The sequence below is a fragment of the Topomyia yanbarensis genome, chromosome 3, assembly GCF_030247195.1.
Source record: "Topomyia yanbarensis strain Yona2022 chromosome 3, ASM3024719v1, whole genome shotgun sequence".
Taxonomy (NCBI): domain Eukaryota; kingdom Metazoa; phylum Arthropoda; class Insecta; order Diptera; family Culicidae; genus Topomyia; species Topomyia yanbarensis.
This window is the reverse complement of record NC_080672.1, coordinates 394,668,309-394,690,492: the sequence shown is the minus strand read 5'-3', so window position 1 is coordinate 394,690,492 and position 22,184 is coordinate 394,668,309. Positions and strand designations below refer to the sequence as shown.

Below are 22,184 nucleotides of genomic sequence, written 5' to 3'. Positions count from 1 at the left end.
ATACCAGCCAGACGGTCCCAGCTCTATTTTGTAGTACCAAACAGTCATCGCGCTTTATGCTGTAGCTGTCACTTTTTAGACCATCGTCTGCCGCATGCACACATGGCTACGCAGTGAAACGGAGCAGAGCACCGCTGCTTGCGAGAATAATCCTCTCGCGAAAATCACCGGTAGCGATGTGGTAGTGTCGTAGCATAACCGAGAGCATAACAGTGCAGCCTGCCTTCACAATGTTGATTCAATGAACGGATATTAAATTATTATTAAATTATGTTTGCCCTCCAGAGTATAAATGCACAGTAACAAAACCATAATTTTCACTGTGACAGTACAGTAATTTTGCAATAATTTACAGTAAAGTTTCATGTTATGCTACAATACAAAAATATTAAAGTTTGCACAGTAAATTATTATTTATCTTAACATTTGAAAAATCGATGCTTCCATATATTTTTTTTTCTCGGAAAGTTAAAGTTAATGTGAATTTAATCTATCATTTTTCCGATGGACAGTAAAATTAATTGTTACATGAAGTTTTATTGTAACACTACTGCGAGAACACTGCATCGAACAATGTTGGAGCAATAATAACCATAATATCTACACTGATAAAATTTGCTATAAATCTATTGATTTCCCCCATGCTTTTTGGCAATTTGTATCAGCGCATTAAAATTATCTGTCGCGCATAAATATCATGTGAAAACTATTGAAATTCATGTGTCGTTCATCAAAATTATAAAAGTTTGTCGCATAGAAATTTGCTCATGGTAAATTTCACATCAAATGTATGTATGTGATTAATCCAATTTATATTTTCAGCACATTTTTGTGCATATGCAAATCATGTGTGTCGAATAAAATATAAATTAGGAGTTTTAGTAAAGTAGTTGTTTGTATTGTAAATGCTATTATAAATATCTATCCGGGCTGCTGCCTCGTGTGTTAGGCTTCTTGGCCCTTCAATATTTGAGAAACTAGTGGACGAATCGCTACTCGTCACACGAAGGTGTTAAAATTTAATAAAATTGACAAGTTTTGTCCACCTACTGACGTGATCTGCGGTTTGGTCTGCTTTAGATAATAACATTCTAAAAAATTACAATTGGAACATTGAAGAAACTACTTTTTCTTATATTTTTTTCATTCGTAGAGCTATACTTTATTTAAAATATAATAATATATTTCCAGCCCTTAAAACACCGGAACGATTATTGATAGTTGTTTTTACACAAATGTGTTCTTATTTAACACCATCATCATTACTTGTGAATGGTTTTGGCAATGGGCATTTGGATCTTTGACTGTTAACACAGAAATACGATCTGAATCAAGGTACCTAGGTGAATGGAAGTTTTTCTGCCGCTACGTATAACAATCCTATTTGCTATTGATTTTGCATGGTGATGGTACTGTTACGCCTATCACGGCGGTATAGCGATGCTAATTCAATTTCTCAAAGAAATTCAGTTGCATGATTCAATGAAACAATTCAATATTTATTCTTCAAAAAGTTGAAATTTATTTTATGCAGGCTGTTTTGTTCATAGTTAAGAACCTCTCGAGGAGTGATAGAGTATCGTATTTGGGGAAAAATCGTTCAACACAAACCGTCAAATCTTAACCGTTACGGAGTTATTGAACACTTATCTGTAAATTAATTGTTTGTCTTACAAAACCTCTAACTCAAAAAGTATGCTTTGCATTTTAAATCTTTTGATTCCCTTGGAAAAGTGATAAAATTTCCAACTAAATAAAGCCCTCCTGTCTCTCAATGAATAGAATTTAGTATTTTTTTAGTGCTAAAGTTTTCACACATTAGTGTTTGTGAGGTGGTTTTTGTTAATTTTCTAAATAATAAATTATGAAACTTTTGTCCAAAAAATGCTTTTTTTTGTTCTTCAACATCATATTTCATTTCGTTATAAATTCATTATCAAACTTTTCCGTAGTCAACTTGAAGGTATTTAAAAGACTCTAGTCTATAAAATATGCTTTATATACTTATTTCCAGTTTTCTTGAGAAAATTTTCTACTGAATTAGGCACAATTATCATTTAGTTAAGAGTACTTAAGGCCGATTTCTTCATCCTCGCTTAACTTTTAAACCAGCTTCACCAGTACGTTTAAACCTGGTTTAAGCATTAAGCGAGCGTGAAGAAATCGGCCCTTAATCGCTTTTCACTAGTAAGATAAACCAAAATTAGTGTTTCTCGGGAAGTTTTGTAATTTTTCTGATCAAAAATCAACAAAATTCATCACTGTGATTGCTCATTCGATGTCTCTAGAAGCGGTTCTTTAACACTTTATTCCTATCTCTTTTGATTTCGCTGCAATTTAATAGTAAACACCGCAGGTAAACCCATCAAGACATAACCCCAAAAGCAGCAGGTTCGAAATCGTTGTTTTTGAATATAAATTATGTGATCAAAATAATTTTGCATCGAAACGAAAAAAGATAATGGCATGGAGTCAAAGAAGAAATTGTATAACTTGCAGAAAATGCCGAGATACTTTATGATTATGATTTTTAATTAACGAAAATACCAATAATACCAGTAACCATTAACTAATTTATTTGTTAAAGAATACTGCATTTTTCTGTTTTTTCGCTTTCCAATGAAAGGACATAAATTAAGATAAACGGCATGTTTTTTTCAAGTAGAGCCAGTACAAGAGAAAACAAGATGAAGATACCGATGTTCAATTACCCAAACACATAAAAACAAGAAGAAATAAGCGCATCATGTCGAAGAACTATGCAGATATTCCAGATAAACAATCTGATTTATTAAAATGTTGATGTTTATGTTAACTATGTATTTTGTTGATTTTCAAAAACTGGACGAAACATCGGTAAAAAAAATAACTAACGGTAACTTGAATAAATTTCTTCTAAAAGGTTACTAAAACTTATTAATCGGAGTCGTTAGATAATCCAAAAAAGTGGCTCAGCCCAGCTTCAGTTGATTGGTAGAACGATAGCCCAAGCCATGACCTTCAAATATCTCGGAATTTGGTTCGATTTTATAGGTACATGAGAATGCCATATTGTGTATAACTGATAACTAAGTGCCAACAAAGGATAGCATTTCTCTGAAAAACAACCGGATCCTGGTGGGGTGCTCATCCAAGAGACCTGATAAGATGGCATCCAACAACGATACTCTCAGTTAGTGGAATATGGGTGCTTGTGTTTCCGTTCCGCTGCATGCTATCGCGATGCATAAATAAATTTCTGCGTATACGATGAGTCTGGAAGTACTTACGGGAGTTCTTCCTTTAAAATATCGATTCTGGGATCTCTCCTCTCGTTTACGAATTCAATGCACAGTTATGGATCCACTTATAATTGAAAATTTTGAAAAACTCTCGTGGTGCTTTCTTCGATTGAGTAGAAATTAATAAAGATTAGTAGAAATTTTCAAATGCATTTACATTAAGGTTTACACAATATGTTTATTATGACAAAATCCTTGGCGAAATCCAAAGTTTAGCTATCGCATCTTTTCCGTAATTTATTTAAGCATAGAAAAAACCTCCAACTAGCATCACTGCAACCGCTCCAGCTAAAAGAGCGCAAGCATATTGTACACAAACGCGACCACACAGCAAATCCTCGGGCTGTCTCCAGCACCGCGCTCCAGTCTAGTCGTGAATTACATTACGAACGGTATAGTGTGCTCGTGTCGCTGGCTCTGCGTTTCATACACATCCAAGTACAACCTAAGAAGAAGGAGTCGTCGTCGCCGTCGGTCGTGAAAAAGTGACTTGTTTTGAGTTCTTCCGGATTATTTGGTGCATTTCGGTGGGTGAAAAAAAGAACAAAGTGCAGTGCAATGATGCAGCAGTGTGTTGCGTGTGAATTTCCCATTGAAAAGTTCGGTTTCGTTCTGGAAAAGGCAGTTGAAAAGTGCAGATGGATTTTTCTTTTCGGTCGCCGAAAGGAGGACTCTTTTTCCTCTTGGTTGTGTGTGCAGGAGTCGTCGTCCAGTATCCAGTTCATGTCGATCAGCGGCGGCGGCGGTGGTGACTGTATGCTGCCTGCTATATTTCTATGCTCAACTCATCGGCTCTTCCAGCCAATTTTTTTTGCGGATGTGTTCGTGCCGTTTGGCAGCAGTTGACATACGAACCTTGGCTGTTCCTTGATGAGTCGAACTAGACGCAATCAATTTGATTGATCAATCCATTAAAAAGTTGCATTTATGAGGCTACCGCACCGATTTATTTGTCTATGCTCAATTACCTGTCGATGCGCAGATATTATCAAGGATAACTGCCCTGGAAAATGTCAAGGATACCGCCGTCGTGCGAAGCCATTTCGGCGAGGACCAGTCGAATCATTTTGTTCGGGGATACTCTTTATGCTATCCATTCACATTTACACTTAAAAGGAGATCATTCCGGAATAGGGTATGGCACCGTAAACATAGAGAATTAAGCGACAAATAGTACAAAAGGCTAAAGGAAGAAGCGAGGGTTGCCTTGTGTTCAACTGTGTTGGTGCGAGCAGAGTGTGACTCAATTACGCCAACCAAGCGAACGCACGACGACGGAACAAGGCCAGCAGGGGGAAAGCTGGGAATCGAAGGAGAAAGCATCTGCCATGTAGGACGTGTATATTCCACAGGCAATGCTAGTCACTATTCCATTATAGGATTACTTTCTGAATTGAAGTGTACCTCGAGAGTCGCAATTATGTTCGCGAGTCGCTTGTTCTGTAGCTTGTGAAGTAGGTACGACGAGTGATGACTAGTATCGCATTGAAGCACATATATCCAGAACGGCCAACACCCTTAAATTGCATGTTGCTGCTGCTGCTGCTGCTGTGCCAAGTTTGTGATGTTTGGGAAGGAAAAAAATCAAGGTTACGAGGTTTTTTCTGTTCTTTTGTTTCACATTTGTACTGAAAACTTGACTCGGATGTACGGATCACAGTTGTCTCTGTTATACATAGATTGTAAAGATGACTGCAGTTGACTGAGTAATATGATTGAAAATAGTTGGACTCTATTCTTGGTACACAACCGGATTTGTAACTTTTTGGCTAGAAGTCGCCAGAATCTGTTCCAAATCTGTTGGCGCTCAGATTTGAATAACAATCTTAATATGCTCATCACCCTTAACACAACGTTTTAAGTATGTAACATTATGACATGGTTCAACCAAAGATTAGCCTTGAAAAGTAATTAACCCATGTAGCGGATAGCTACTAGCGTTAGAATATGTCGTATACAATCTATCAAAGGCTGCACTTGATTTTATTTAAATATTGCATCCTTAAGATAAGAAAAATATGCTCAACGAAAGATTACTCGGTTTCGTTCATGTGCTAGAGTCCGTCAAACGTATTTTTATACGAAGCTAACAAAATCGGGTCAAATATCTAAGGCAGACAAATTGGGAGGAGTAAAATCGGGTTTCATCAGAATCCGGCACTAATAAGCTGATCCTAAGTTGGTGCTAGTTACTGAAATCATAATTCAACTATTAAGCAATATAACTTAGTTACCATTTTCAAGTTAGTCCGTGTATAGAAACATATACGCCTTTGTACTTTTGTGCCCCTGGTTAATCTTGTTCAACACCCTGTAGATAACATGATGATGAATAAAGCGACAGTCCACTAGTGTCAACATTTTTCTACCGGGGACGGTGCGTTACAAATCGGTCGACAACGTTGAGGTTAACCTGGAGGCGATTAAAACCGGAGTGTTTTTTCGTAACCACGTGCTTTCGCCTTCCAAAAGGATCGTCCGGGCTATCACGTTGAACATCCTGGTTGCATTCGATAGCGTCAGCACTAAATCGGACGTCCTGCGAAAATACTTCGAGGAGCACAAAGAAACTAAAGTATGAAACTTGAACTATAATACCGCTTCACAGCCAATGAAATATTATCTGGTAATAGCTTCCGGATCCACAGTCTGACTTTAAGAATGAAACAGAATCGGTGTACGTCCGAAATGACAGAGTCGCAGTGCGCCTTCCTAAGCAGAAATACCCTTCAATTGAAGGCACTAACCATCTTCTAGAATTGCCGATGCGATCTCAGCATCGACGAGTCTGCCTACGCAGAATCTACAGAAAAAAAACTAAACCTAAATGCTAACAATTCCGTACAAAAACCACTACATGCCAACCAACTACTCCCACCTACAAATCGACCACCTAAGACATGCATTTCTTCTCACGAAATAGTTGCGCTCATCTCCGACGTAAGAATCAGAAGGCCTGCATCCCGATGAATCACAGAGATTTCCATGTCGCAAACACCACCAGACTCCAAGCAGATTTTCAGAGCAGAAATTTTGAAAATGTGGCCGAAATCGTAGACATCAATCTAAAAGTTGAGCGCGTTACTTCTGAGCTATAAAACCTAATGGATCGGCAAACCTTTGTAAAACTCAAGACTCAAGAATAAGAAATCGCCATAGATCACGACTGAAATCGAACGGGCCATCTACATCAGAGATTTGGCCGGCGAAATAGATAGGATCAAGGTACCTGGCAAAAATCGATTCAACTTTCAATACACCAACAACCAAGAAGTCTCCATAAAGATTGCAGAGATACAATCGAAAGCCACAGGGGTAGATTCCAAAAATATCAAATTCAACCCAACCCAAAGACTAGTCGAATCTCTGTCTTACCTGTCATCTCAAAAATATTTGAATAGAAGTTAACTCAGATCATTGAATATGCAGCAAATTCGAATCATTCGCTTCTTGCAAAGAATTAATTCAGATACCGCAAAAGACACCGCAGACTACAGCCCTCGTTAAAGTCACTCATAATATCTACAAGTCCGAAGGAGACCAGTGCACTTTAATGACTCTGGTTGATTTTTCGTTTTCATTCAACTGCGTCAATCATTGCAAACTTCAGAACAGACTTCGCGAAGAGTTTCATTCAACTCATATTGTAAAACCGGGGTAAACATCTCAGGGATCATGCCTGAGTGTCCTTCTGTTCAGCTTGTATGTAAACAGCCTACCATAAGATCTGAAGTTTCAGCATAAACTTTATGCTGATGACCTGCAAATAAACATATCTGGATTAGGAGAGCATGTAGATATGCTTATGGTGGCTAAAAATTCTGACCTGAACATTATCGAGAGCTGGGTCAAACAAAATGCTTTGTTCCCGAAACCGAAAAATACCTGGGCCATAATTTTCTGTAAAATAGGCTCGGTAACCCCGAATTCTGAAATAGTTTTCTACTCTGAAACCATGCAGAGAGCGGGAAAAGTTGTAAATCTGGGTCTGCATCACTACTTGATACTTGTTCAAACCGTTATTGTTCCTTTTCTGATCTACTGTGATGTCGTGTACTATCCGGGTCTATCAGTAGAAACAGTTTAACCGTTGATTCAAAGCGTCCGTTCGGTTTGTTTACAACATGCATCAAAGAGAATCTACCGACACGGTGCGTAATTCACTACTTGGACCTGAACTTGATACAACCTATCAACACCGAATCCTTTGTTTTATGCGACAAGGATATTTGGGAAATCAGTCAGAATATATCCAACGATATCTGCGAAGAGGCCAACTAAACCGCATAAGAAGTTTCATCGTTCCACAGCACACCACTTCGGGAAAGAAAATTGTGCTGGTTGCTGGCGCTATCGCCTGCTTCTGGCCTTGTGGAAACAACCTAGTTTTGTCGCGTTCAAAACAGCCCGTGAGAGACGTTAAACTAAATTGAAGGATCTAATAATTGTAACCACTGTAGGTTTCAAAATATGTATCTATTAATAATCGTGATTTCTCTGGCCTGACAAATGGTAAAATCACCAGAGTATCGCATGACAATACTTTCGAAAGTAGTTAGTGTCGTCTGTTTGAATAAACTGTGCAATCAGGCGGATTGTGAGTTTTGGTACGAAGCATTTCCAATACAAAAGAAGGAGAAATGCTCCAAAATCCCATCAAATCCTTTGTCAATTTGTGCATTCATTTTGATTTTAATACAGATTCAAAGAAAGTTTGAAAGAAGGAATCAACCCCTATGTGTTTGAGTAAAACGGGCAGACAAAAAGATCACAAGTTTCCGTTGTTTGCAATACAGATCCAAAGAACTACTCATGTTTGAAAGAAGGAATCAATCCCTTATGTTCGAGTAAACCGGGTATACGAATAGATAACGGGTTTGCTTGCAAGGGGCCTCCGCTTCCGACGGCTCATCCTCAGCAGCTTTATACCGCATCAGTTCCTTCACTTCGGTAATGCGCAAAGTTTTAGCTTCACATAACCTTATTTACTAATACTTTAAAAGCCAACCAGCTAGCGCAACGTATAACACTGTTTCATTCTTAAAATTGCAATGGTGGAAATTGTTTCTCCTTATCAAAATGGCGGCTCTAATATGACGACTGTGCTTGACTAAATTTCATGTTTTACATTTCTTACAAAAGAAATGTTTAGGATTCGCTCAAACTTTGAAAACTGTTTCCGAGGCCCGGAGGGCCGAGTCTCATATACCAATCGACTCAGCTCGACAAATTGAGACAATGTCTGTATGTGTGTGTGTGTGTATGTGTGTATGTATGTATGTACAAAATTTCATGTAATTATCTCAGCAATGGCTGAACCGATCTTAATGAAATTAGTTTCAAATGAAAGGCCTAACGTTGCCATTTGACACTATTATCTTTGATTTTCGATATGTTGTTTACTTTCTGAGATATGGGGGTTTTTGTCAAAATACAGCAGGTTTTTTTGCAAATAACTTTCGAACAGTACAATATAGTCCCACAAACCGCACATAAATAGAAAGCTTGTAAAATTACCTTTCTATCAAGCTATAGATTGTCTAAATCCGTGCACGAACGGCGGAGATATTATACATTTTGTATTTTTAGTCCTCGCTTACCAATTTCCACTAATTAAAAATGAGATTGTTTCATACAGAGTATTGCTTTACTAGTGTTTTAGGGGCAAAACTAAACCGATTTTGAATATCGGGATATGAAAACACATCTACGTGATTCAAGGAATTCGATGTTGAGAACATTTTGTGAATTACCTTTATAATAAATGAACTATTTCTCAAAAATCAATATATAAGTTCACTTCAAAGACAAAATAATGTGTTGATAAAGAAACAGTGAGTTCTAGTATTTATTCCTTGGATTAGGCATTGCGATCAATCATGAGGTAATTGTTGGATGGTATATCAATACACAGGTCAACAAGTAATTCACCTAGTAGTGAGATAAAAGATTTCTAATATCATTATACTTGTGGCGTCACCGAAAGCAACTGTATGTTTGAAGCCCAAAAATCTAGCGAAAATTTAGCTCTTTTGCAAGATTTAGGTTATACTGGTTATGGCGCAAAAATTACTACTTAAATTATTTATGATAAGAATGTAAGAATCAATATATCATAACAATATAGATCGGTGGTCCTCTACGGCCACGAGACCTGGACTATGCTCGTGGAGGACCAACGCGCCTTTGGAGTTTTCGAACGAAAGGTGTTGCGTACCATCTATGGTGGCGTGCAGATGGAAGACGGAACGTTGCGCAGGCGAATGAACCATGAGTTGTATCAGCTGCACATTCGTTGTATTGGTACGAACTTTCATGAAAAATAACGGATCAAAGACCAAAAATATCCACAAATTAGATCCAGGAAAAGAAGTCTCCCAAAGTACCCACTCTCGATGGGGGATGTGTCTTCTAACTTATCGTCGTCCATATTTGGATATACTGAGTAGTTTGAACCATTTCTTTTTCACAGTATTGGTCTGTATAGGACTATTTATCCATATTTCCTGCACGAGAATTCCGAACGAAACAATATGAAAGCTATAAGGATGAATGGAAAGAGACTGCATTGCAATCAACTGAATGCACGGCTTTTATGCTATCGACATAGCCTAGACATTTCACACTATTTACTTCAATGCAAATAAAAACTTTGAAATGTCTACCTGTCTCATTCACGAATCGCATTCTCCCTGTCGTTCTCTGTTTAAGGGGCTTGAAAGCACATGTGACCTTGTCTCATTTTACTATATTCAATTGCGCGTATTTTAACGCGCAATTGAATATAGTAAAATGAGACAAGGTCACATGGACCAGTAAATTCTATTCTGTACATAAATCTTTTTGTCGGGAATATGTGGCCAAAAAGTAAACTTCGAATTCGTCATGAAATCAAAAAGAATAAAACCAAAAAAAGATGGAAGCCCTAGAAAGTCCATTGCATATTTATTAGCCTTTTCTCAGAAGATGGGATTTTCAAAAACATTTCAAAACTTTCTGATGCAATGGTTCTCAAATTCGTACAATCCGGTTTATTCATTTTCTTAATTCAAAAATGTTTTTGGCTTCAAATATATGACCATTTTAATTAATTATTTCATTCCGCATCTTTTTATTCGTTTTGTTCATCTGCGTTCATTTTACTTATTTCATTCGTTTCATTCTTTGGATTCACTCTGATCAGTTTATTCTTTTTTTTGCATTTTACTCATATCATTCATTGTTTTCATTGTATGCATTTTATTAATTTTTTCCAGTTTATTCATTTTTTTCAGTTTAATCATTTTAATAATCTGAATACTTTTTCAGTTTTAATCATTTCATCCAAATAATTTATTTGATTCAATTTATTTCTTTATATTAATTTATAACCTTTTACCATTCAATGCATTTAATTCTGCTCATTTTCTTCTTTTTATTCATTTTATCATTTCAGCTCATTTTGTTTATTTGATTCGTTTGTTTTATTTATGCATTTCATTTATTTTTAACTTTATTCATTTTGTTAACTTTATTTACCTTTATTCATTTGATTCATTTCATAATTTGATTCATTGTATTCACTGGACGAATTAAATAAATTTGATTCATTTAATTCATTTGATTAATTTGATTCATGTGATTCATTTGATTCATTTGATTCATTTGATTCATTTGATTCATTTGATTGATTTAATTCATTTAATTCATTTGATTCATTCGATTCATTTGATTCATTTTATTCATTTGATTCATATTTTTAATTTTATGCATTTCATGTTCAGTCATTCGTTTTATTTCATTCGATTTGTTAGTATGAGTCAATTTATTCTACTAATCTTATAACTATTTCTAAATATAATCTTAATTTTTATGTAATAACCTAATTTAATTTGATTCGTGTATATTATAGTTTTGATTTCGATTAATTTTTCTACTCATTTTATGAATTTAAAAACCTATTGCTTCATTTCTTGCTTCACTTTTTTATTTCGGTCGTTTTGTTGATTTCTATAATTTATTCAGTTCATTCGAGATTTTATTCGTGCAACACTAGAAACTGTTTTCATCCCACCTCTAGTTGGATGCCTACTTCTCGTGAGTTCTGCAAACTAATCCAATAGTGAAATGTGTAAGAAATGTCTCATCTCACTGCTAGGTGGATTAAATCGGTTTTTTATATTGACCTAAAACGTCTTACAACGGAGTTTTCGTGGTCACTGATTCTGAATCTGACGACTAAAATGTAAAATTCAATATTGCGGATCCACACATTTTAAATTTTCAAATTCTGTTATCAGAATCGTACTCAGCGATCATAAAACCCACACAATATATTTTTATGCTTGTTGAGAAGTTTAATCCCTGCCTCTGAATCCTTTATAAACCAACATAATAATAGACTCCATTTTAGCATATTTTGATTTTTTTTTCGAAAAATTCTGCAAAAAAAACTATTATTTACTTCAATGTTTGAGATACTTGCAAAAAAATTTTAGATCGCTAGAACTTTTAGTTCGGTTTATTGTAAAAAAAAACTAGATTTTCGAGTTTTAATTGCTTTTAACTAATTCACATAATTAGTTGCGCTAGTTGTACTCCTTACATCCTTAACCCTACGGCACTCGCACCGTTGTATTTTGTGCAACACCTTCCCAAACTCTAGCGAAATCTTCCTTCAGCACCAGCGGCTGCTCATTTGGGGAGCCATTCACGCGAGTGCCGAAGGTTAAGGGGGTTCTCTTACATAATTGTGCAAAAATTACCTAATGTTTGATAATTTTTTTTCGCAGAAGTAAAGTTACTTAGACATGTGCCCTATGCTGCAAAATGTTTATTAAGGTTTCATCTATAAAATAAAAATTTTCGAGTGTACAGTGTCAAAAATGGCGGCTCCAGCAAAATGTGTTTTGAAAACGGGCAATTCGTCGTCTACAAGCAGCAAACCAAAACGATCTTGAAGATAACATTCCGTAGAGGTGGCTCAATCTAAAAAACATGAAAAAATCGATATAGAAACAAAATGGCGACCACTTGAAAATAAAGTATCGTTTTTTTCGCATGATTTTTCCACTTTGGCCGGCTGTAAGAAAAATTTGTGTCTAACTGCTAGTGCTAATTTGGGTACTAGTTTAGATACATCGTCTAACTAGACACCCAGATGGTTCTAGTTACTGACGAGATGAATTCGAAACACAAATAATGAACATTTTATGTAAAAAATCGTTAATGATCAAAATATTGCGATTTTGTTGGTTACAGCGCCCGACAATGTTGTCCTCTTTTAGGCGGGCAAAACCCGAAGTTGACTGGTTGAGTGGTTCAAAAACGAGAATGCCCGCAGATTCGAAAAATCTTGTTCCGAGAGAGCCGCCATTTTTGAAACCTTACACTCGAGAATTTTTATTTTGTAGATGAAACCTTAATAAATATTTTGCAGAATAGCGCACATGTCTAAGTCATTTTACTGCTTCAAAAAAAAATTATTAAACAGTGGGTACTTTTTGCCACAATTACCGTAAACCGGGGTGACATTGATCACTTTTCAAAGTAATTATTACATATCTTTAGACGCAACAATTTTTTTTCAAGTTTAATATTTTTAAACCATGTACTGATGTATGGAGAACAAGATTGGATGATTTTATCTAAAATTGTCCGCTTACAGCTATTTTTCCAAAAATGATTTCAAGTTGAAGTCCGTTTTCGTATTCCGGGGTGACTTTGATAACCTGCATGCTCACCCACATTAAGTTTTTGATGTCAATATTTTTCATTCAAATGTTTGTTTAAACTAATTCTGGAACGATACTCATTGTTAAATAGATGTTAATTGGTATTATATACAAAGTATTGCAATGTACTTTAAAATTCGAGTAACCATAATTCGTATAATTTGTGTCCAACTAGAATAAAAGATTCTGAAAACCTTTAAAATTGTTAAATTTGGTTTAGTTCATTGCTTTATCTATGTACACAAAGTTTCATCCATTTTAACACGTTTGAATATTGAACAATAAAAAAATGTTACGAATTTTAGCTTAAAATGATTTGAAATAATTGCCAACTAGTTTCACAAAAATACATTTAAAATAAACAAACTGTTAAAACTAAATTTGGCCCATCCCAATCTAAAGGAAAATAAAAAAAATAGACACTACGAAGCTTCATAAAAATAAGGTAAAGTCAAATTTAGGTTTTTTGTAGTTTTTGTACCCAAAAACCGAACCATATGTTCAAAAAGTATAACAAATCAATATTTTATATGTCTAGAGAAAAAATCATTTAAAATTTAAATAATTCGGTAGACTATTCTGGTTTAATAAGCGATCTACAAAAAAAGTTTCGAGTGATCAAAGTCACCCCGATGATTAAAGTCACCCCGGTTTACGGCATATAAGAGAAGAAGAATTGATTAAAAGCAAGAATTCGTACTTATATGTCAACGCTGATCAGAAATTCAATAAAAACTTATGAGAAGTAGGTGGGTCGTATACGTCCCACTGCGTCGCAAAGGGTTAATAGTTCTTATCTAACTTACATGAAAGTCTTTATATTTCGAAATGTAATCTACTAGTCTCGTTGTTGCTTGAGACATTTGTGCAGAGGCTTTCCCAATCACTTCGCTCAGGGGTCGAAGGGTATTTCTGTGTGCTTTGCGAGTCAAATTGAATGACTCCGTCCCCTCCCTGCGTCTGCGATTTCAAGCTCTTCTACAAACCTTTTTGAATTGAACATGTTCGGTATTCCATCAAGCACTATTCGAAGCGGACAAGTCTCTTGGTATCCACGATTCAAGTCACTTGGAGATTCAATCGTTGGAAAATATCCACGAAACCTTCGTAGAGGTCCCAGTTCGTAGATTAGGGATTACGATATGTGACGATATCTAGAGAGACACTTTAAAAACAACTGTTTTTGAGCGACTTAGTGGAATATTATGCTTAACACTTTTTTAAAGAGTCTTCCGTTTTAATTTCACTATGTATATTGAAAAAAACTATGGAAATTGATGTAACTGAGAGCTTAGAAATTTTCAAACAATCCTCTTCGTCTTTACTCAATCAAGATCAAGATGATCAAGGTAGATATTTTTTATATAACATAGATGAATTAAAACGGAAGACTCTTCAAAAAAGTGATTAATGATATCTAGAGAGATATTTAAATGATCAAAGACGATATGTTTATGATCTAAAAACGACGGTTCGAGCTCGTTGGGTATGAGCCAGATTGCCATTCATGTGTTATACCGTCAGAGCAGAGAGTTGCATCTAACACCTCTTCCCTCCCAGATTGTTGTTGGGCGTATGCATTAAGTATATGCAAATTTCCTAGTTAAACATATATTATTTTCCCGCAAACACCGGAGGGTAGACAGGCGTCCGGTGTTTGTTACAGCAGTACTGTAACAACATTCTACAGAAGCTGATTGATTTTCATGAAGATCTAACACACGGTGTGGAAAAAACTGCTGTTTTCGTTTTCGATTTTTGCCCGTTCTCTGTCCAACCTTAAGATCAATAAGGAGGCGTCTACTCTTTACTCTACTTTCTCCCTTCAGAGTGGTTACTATACTGCTTCCTTGGAATTCAGCAAATGTCTTGATACAGTTTTCAACTCAATCTATGGATCGATTATGCACGGAAATAGTGTGCCACGCTAATTTATGAGACTAATCCCGTATCATTTGCAAAACTAAAATTGTCCCTGATTAATGTCTTTTAAACGGTAATGTGTTCTGAAAACATTCCCAAATGTTGCACTTTATTTATGTACTAGGAGGACGACTCATGTGGTTAAAGACCTAATAAATACAATACCCGCACTGTCCTCGGAAATAACGTAATATTAAGGTTGCACAGAGAATGCGCAAAATTCGCAAACGAAAAAAGCAGTTTTTTTCCACACCGTATGTCAGATCTTCATAAAAATCAATCAGCAGTACTGTAACAACATTCTACACACGCTGATTGATTTTTATAAAGATCTGACGTACGGTGTGGAAAAAAACTGCTTTTTTCGTTTGCGAATTTTGCGCATTCTCTGTGCAACCTTAATGTTTACTTATGGTACAATCACTAGCACAAACTATCAGTATTGCAACAATATTCCTATACCACAATCTGTCCTCACAAATTCGCATCATCCACCGAGTACCGTGCCGCGACAGAGGAAAAGCCAAAATGATACCCCCTCCGCAAACCATAATTTTCAAACCGCACTTCTTCTACTCGTAACTCAAAAAAGGGGCTGTCTGATTTTCCTGCGGTTTCCCATCGTCTTTACGGTGCACCGGAGAAAGGTGTGTTTGCACTAGATCTAGCCAATTAAATCCGAACCACCGCTGTTGTACAACCGTGTCTGTAGGTTTCGCTTTTCACGCTTTTAAAACTCACAAAATAACTCATGCTATTCACAATCACTAGCAGCAGGTCAGTCAGTGTGGCTACAAAACACAGCGACGATTGTTGTGCTAATTGTGGCGGCCTCCTATCCGCTGGGGGGGGGGCTAGTTTGCTGAATTTTGATTGGATTCATGTGAAAGTTTCGCCTTAAACTTTACTTTGCAACCGAATCGAATCACGTAATTTTCAAAAAAGGAAAAAAACGAAACATCTCGCGTACCGCGATGGGTCCATTCATGGCCTATGATGCAACCGTAGAGTGAACTTTCTTTGGCAGGACGGTTCATTCATCCCTGCCCGTAGTATCAAGTATGGTCAATTTTTATGTTACTCCTGCGGCGATCAACGCCACCCCTTTTAACGGTACCGATTACGCTCTACACACGCTTGCTATCAGTGCTAAAGGGGTACGAAATGAGTGATTAATTAAACCTATACATATTTCGGTTTCTCTTTCACGCAAACTTCGCTGATTGTCACCGATAGCGAGCCTTTCCCCAACACCTAGCCAGCTAATATTGTTCGATTGGTACCTCAGGTGCCAAAAGATACACCACCGTGTGCTATCTTGTGTGTCGAGTTTCGTAACAAACAACAACGATAATATATTGAAAAGGAAGGGGTGGGAGTCTGCCTTCAAGAGTCACCCCTCTCAATACAAGAAGTGTGGCAAAGAAGTGGTTTTCGTTAATGCAATAATCAACATCTTTTGGCCGGGAAGGGAGAACGCTTTGCGTGCCTGCTCGGGGTTGCGCCTGGCTGCCTTCCATTCTTGTAGAGTGGGCTCTACGCTACGCTGTAGTTGTGTGTACAAGCACGGTCCTGTTATTCCATTTAGTATTGATTATACAATGATGAAGAGCAAACCCAAATACAGCAAAAAAAACAGCCAGCCGTTCCGCAGGGGATTACCATTCCAGGGGCAGTTTTGCTCAACGCGTTCCTCGATTCAAACAGTGCTTTTTGGCGTGTAATTATTATGAACGTTAAATTTTTACATCCCCTTCTCTCCGCATCCCATTGCGGTATGTTTTGGTTTTAGCTGGTGGTAGTTGTGATCGCGATGAGTACAATCTACCGCAAGAGGAACTTGTTCGGTGCGTACGCTTTCCAAGGTCAATTGAAGTGAGTAAGAAACGGAGGAATAGAACGCTATTATCTTTTGCTATTTGCGAATTCAACAGTTGGATTGATGCGGTTCATTAATTCCGTCGATAGTTTACGATGAAGAATTTGAAACATTCGCTCTGTGGGCGAATGGTAGTATGCAGACCTTAATTGGAGACTGGAGAATAGAATTGCGATCTTGAAATCGAACCAATTCATGAGTAGTACAGGGCTAAACCGGTAAATGAAGAACGGGGTGTTCATTAATCTGATCCTGTCCAGCAAACAAAAAGTTATTTGGAGTAGGCACTTGTATGAATCGCTCCAGCCCCACAAGGAATGTCTGCTCCGAATTCAAACCAAATTAGCCAAGCCTACCTACCGGACCCAGAGATAATGTTATTCGGAGATTTATGCCTTGCCATGTTGTCTCATCACTTTCCTGATTGGAACGAAAAGGGAAGTGAAAGAATAGAGTAGGGAAATGGAAAATGAGCACATAATCATAACTTAAAATAGTATTTAAACACTCTGTATTCTTCATTCCCGAAGGAATAATGACCCTGCTAATAAAGCTTATGTAAGTACCTGTAGAAACTAGTCGCCAAGACCTCTTTGTAGAAATCCCACTTCGTAAATTAGATTTGAGTTTGGGATTTGTAACGATATGTATAAAGTTAAGAAGTTAAAATGATCAAAGATGACGCCAATGTTAAAGTTAAGAAAACCAATCTAAGTCAAAAACAAAATTTGGCAGCGATAAGGTTGACAATTATCAGAGTACTAGCTAATACCCATCGCGCGTTGCTGCGACGCTCTGCGAAATAGGAGGAAAACACAATTTGTTCCAAAGCGCCATCTGGCGGGCAGATAATTTCCAACTAATAGCACACAAACACGCCCCACACCAAATACCTACTGTGTGCAAATTTTTACGGAAATCGGTTAAGCCGTTTGGGAGTCTATAAATCATATACATGCAAACTTTGACTTTTATATATATATAGATAGATAGATAGATTGGCCAAATCTTTCTGTATGAGAAAGGCAAAATTGTGCTAAATCGACTAAGTCCAACACAATTTTGGCAAAAAAACATTTTTTCAAAGATATTACGACATTCCACAAAAGGAGTATCTTCTTCGATAAGGGGATAATACAACCCTTAGATGTATGGACGGTTGCACCAAGTAAGGTAATAAACTTTATAGGTTTTTTTTTATTTAATTCGTTTATTTGATAAGGCACGTTTGCGTTAGCTTAACTGTGGCAATTTGGTTTTGTTTTACATTTTAAATTACTTAAAACTAGGGGATTACATATTGATGTTTTTTTTTGAATGAAACTAATGAGATTTTATAGCTATCTTATGTATCTACACAAGGGGGTAATATGATTTTCGTAAGATTAGGAGGGGGGGGGGGGAGGGTCATTTAGTTTTTATGGCAATATGGTTTGACATTTTTATCAGTGAGATTATTGGAGCAAATAATGTTAACTAATGGGGACAATTTTTACGACTATCTTAAAAGAGACTAGACTAGATGGCATGATTAAATTTTGTAAAGATTCGTAATTAGAGTTATTTTTAGTGGGTAGTAGAGTTGGACACTTTCAACGAGATTATATAATATAATAGTTAAAACTAGAAGAGACAGGAAGAGTTAAATGCTTCGGGAAGATATTTGGCGGGGGTAGGGGTGTAGTATAAGAGTCAGGGGAGGGAGGGTAGACAAAGATGGCAGGGAGAGAAAATTATTTCAGTTTCAGGCATCGGGAGATCAACGGATGGATTACAAACTCGGGTGGTCTTCATCAAGAAGAATCATGTACTGTGATGCCGGGTGGTCCTCCTCAAGATGGCAGTGGTATCTCCAGACGATTTCGTAGTACGGTACAGATGTGGATCGGCTACAGTTCGAGTTAAGCATGTCATGTTCGTGCTGTAGGTCCCGTGTTTGTTGGCTCATTCGATAGAGATGCTTTGATACAGATAGCAGAGGGTTCTGAGAATGATAAGGAAAATAAGAAGGGGCGGTTAGATTTGTATATTGATGGTTTTTAGTAAGGTGTATATAAGGGACATATAGAGGACATCGCGGCTTGCCAGCACATCTCGAACCGGGACGTTGATTGGTCTTCCTCGGGCTCGCAGGGTATCCATTAGCCGAGACCTAGAGGAACTGTACTCGGTGCACGCCCAGATAATGTGCTCGATGTCGTGATAGCCACTGCCACAAGCGCAGATACCACTATCCGCGAGCCCAACACGCCGGAGATGTGCATCCAGCGTGTAATGGTTTGCCATGAGTCGGGACATCACACGAATGAAGTCACGACCCACATCCATCCCCTTGAACCAAGGTTTCGTCGATACCTTAGGGATTATCGAATGTAGCCACCTTCCTAGCTCCCCACTGCTCCACGATGTTTGCCAACTTTCAAGGGTTCTCTGATGAATAGTACTGAAAAATTCATGGAAGCAAAGTAGTCTTTCAAAAACATCACCTTCAAGGGCACCCACCTTGACTAAGGAGTCCGCCTTCTCATTGCCCGGAATGGAGCAATGAGAAGGGACCCACATCAAGGTAATCTGGAAAGATTTGTCAGATAAAGCACTCAGTAGCTCCCGTATTTTCCCCAAAAAATACGAGGAGTGCTTTCCATGTTTCATCGAGCGAATAGCGTCAATAGAACTCAGACTATCCGAGACGATGAAGTAATGGTCTGCGGGTAATGTGTCAATGACTCCAAGGGTATACCGAATAGCAGCTAGTTCTGCGGCGTAAACTGAAGCAGGGTCACTGAGAACTTTAAAGGTTCTATAATACCTTACTGGGACAACAATGCCTATAGTCAGCAACAGGAAGTCACTCAGATTAATAGTGATGTGGCATAAAGGGGCCTGCCACAAAAGATCAAAACACTGGTCGCAGTGGAATATGTACCCAACAAGAAAAAAATTTGACGTTTTTTGCATTTTAAAGGCTTTTGGCATTAAAATTACGAATTCGATTTTTTTTAATACAAATTACATTATTAAATCTTTGAACATTTTTCAGTTCCTGCTTATATGGAATCGACTTTAGTTATTCATTATTAGCAAATCTAAGTAAGTTTGCAACCATTTTGATAAGTTTTACATCACTTTGATATCATCGTGGTATTAATTTATATACGAAATTACCGTGTATCCGCACTCTTCAACTCGTAACTCCGGAACTGGAACTCCGATCGACAATTTGAAACACGCGTTTTCGTGAATAACGCTATTAAAGAGTGTCCCACATCAAATTGCATCACGGAAAAAAACGCTGTGGTAAACGACCTATTGGGTATTTTCTCTTGAAAAATTGGGTAGAAGTAGTGGTAGGGGAAGATGGGGTAAAACGCACCGCCGGGGCAAAATGCACCCATTGCTTATTACGAAAACAGCTGAAAATTTCTAGAAAAGGGTAACACCAGTCGGAAGTCCACCAAAATAAACATACACTGTCAAAGTCTGATAATCGTGCATCAATAGCAGCTCGAGGAATAAACAAACAATAACGTGCTCTTCTCATGTGATTATTGTGGCTCGTGCAATAGAGATTTTCAGCTCTTATAAATGCTGTTTTACTATTATATCAGTGCATTCCAGTTCTATTTATACTGTAGCTCATTATTCTGTGGCACTATATATGAAAAATCTACTAAATAGTTCACTTTTTGCTAAATTTATATCGCTGCTCCATCGGGGGCAAAATGCCCTCTTCTTTGATTTTGCTGGTTTTTTAATCGAAAAAAGAAAAATCGTTCTGAGAACCTACTAATTGCATAACCGAAGGCTATTTTATGGCACACTTTTGTGAAATCTCGTCAGAAAACAAAACTACATGCTTGTGCGCCGAGCATTATGCCCCGTTGTTGCGGTGCATTCTGCCCCGTTGTTGTGGTGCATTTTATCCCCGCAAAGGTGCGTTTTGCCCCGCTTATTTTTCAAAAGGTAATTTTTAATGATTTTGAAGAATTGAATTATTTTCGCGTTTTTGAATATTTTGCAAAGCATTCTGATTGCGATTACAGAGGAAAATGTTGGCTAAACGATATCATTATTTAAATTCTCCCAATTGATGTTCTACAGCTGAGTTATGGTCATATTTCATTAGGGGGTGCGTTTTACCCCATCTTCCCCTACCAATTTATATGCGAAATTACCGTGTGTCCGCACTCTTCAACTCGTAACTCCGGAACTGGAGCTCCGATCGACAAAAAAAATCAACGGCAGCCGATGGGAAGGTTGTACCTTTCATTTGAGACAAGCTTTGTACAAATCGGTCCAGCCAAAGCTGTTTCTCAGTGACTTTTGTGTCACATACAGACATACATACACACACATTTACCGATCTCGATGAACTGAGTCGTGTATGACGCTCGGTCCTTCGGACTGGGATTAGGTTCAAGGTTTTCAGAGTGATGCCATAAGGCAAAAAAAAACTATGTCAATTGATTCGGGATCGAAACGTTTCTTATTTTTCTCAAATTTGCATAAGATTCTTCATAAAAATATTAAATGATTTAAAATTAAAAATAAAAAGTGAGAGTTTTAGAAAGCTTGAGGCTCCTATTTAAGGGGGCGTCTGGTGTAAGTGCTCAAACCGAAAGTTATTTTGTTTTTCGATTTTGAAGGCAAGGCAACAGTGGATCTTCTGTGTAATGTCAAGATTTGTTCATTGTGCACGAAAAAAAATGTTTTCAGTCGCACAGAGCCACACACACACACAAGCGTTTCAAGGGTAGACGTCCAACCGTTTCCACGTCCAGGAACGCCGCTGCGAACGCAATAACTTTTGACAAAATTGTCTGACACAGGAAATTCAATAAGATTTGTAAAGCTTAGACTTGTAGTTACTCAATGAACCAAACAAAATGGAAACAAGTTCTAGTTTCGGAAAATGGCTTCATCAAAACTGAAAAATCTCACTTTACTGTAAAATGCACTCTTTTTTCTTCAAAATAATAGGGAGAAAAAGTTTTTTATTCGGTTTTATGTGGATCATCGAGAAGCTACACATATTGTGCATTCTCATAAGAAAAATCAAGGCATTTCGTTGATTTCGTGAATAACGCTATTAAAGAGTGTCATACAGCAAATTGCATCACGGAAAAAAAAAACGCTGTAGTAAACGACCTATTGGGTATTTTCTCTTGAAAATTTGGGTAGAGGTGGTTTAGAGCGTATTATTTACACTGTATTTTCATCGCTGTCAGCTTTTCGAAAATTGTTGCTGATAGATTGAAATCTGTGTGTGTTATAGCAAATACGCGCGAGGAATTTATGGCTGTTTAAGGGGTTACATACGTTTTTGTGCGAAAAATGTCAAAGTTTGAATTTACATAAAGCACTAGCTAATACCCATCGTGCGTTGCT

General features: G+C 37.3%; 1 protein-coding gene across 6 annotated transcripts in view; it reads left to right on the top strand.

The window, feature by feature from the left end:
* Window positions 1-3,640: 3,640 nt before the first annotated feature.
* LOC131690809 (septin-7) overlaps window positions 3,641-22,184 on the top strand; it is a 118,446-nt gene continuing 99,902 nt past the window's right edge. For 4 of the 6 annotated variants that reach the window (XM_058976843.1, XM_058976840.1, XM_058976841.1 and 1 more), the window contains exon 1: window positions 3,641-3,808. The gene's annotated coding sequence lies outside the window, so the exon portion shown is untranslated. Of the gene's footprint in view, window positions 3,809-16,663; window positions 16,793-22,184 lie in introns of those variants that run through there. The other 2 variants (XM_058976844.1, XM_058976845.1) reach the window with 2 other exon arrangements.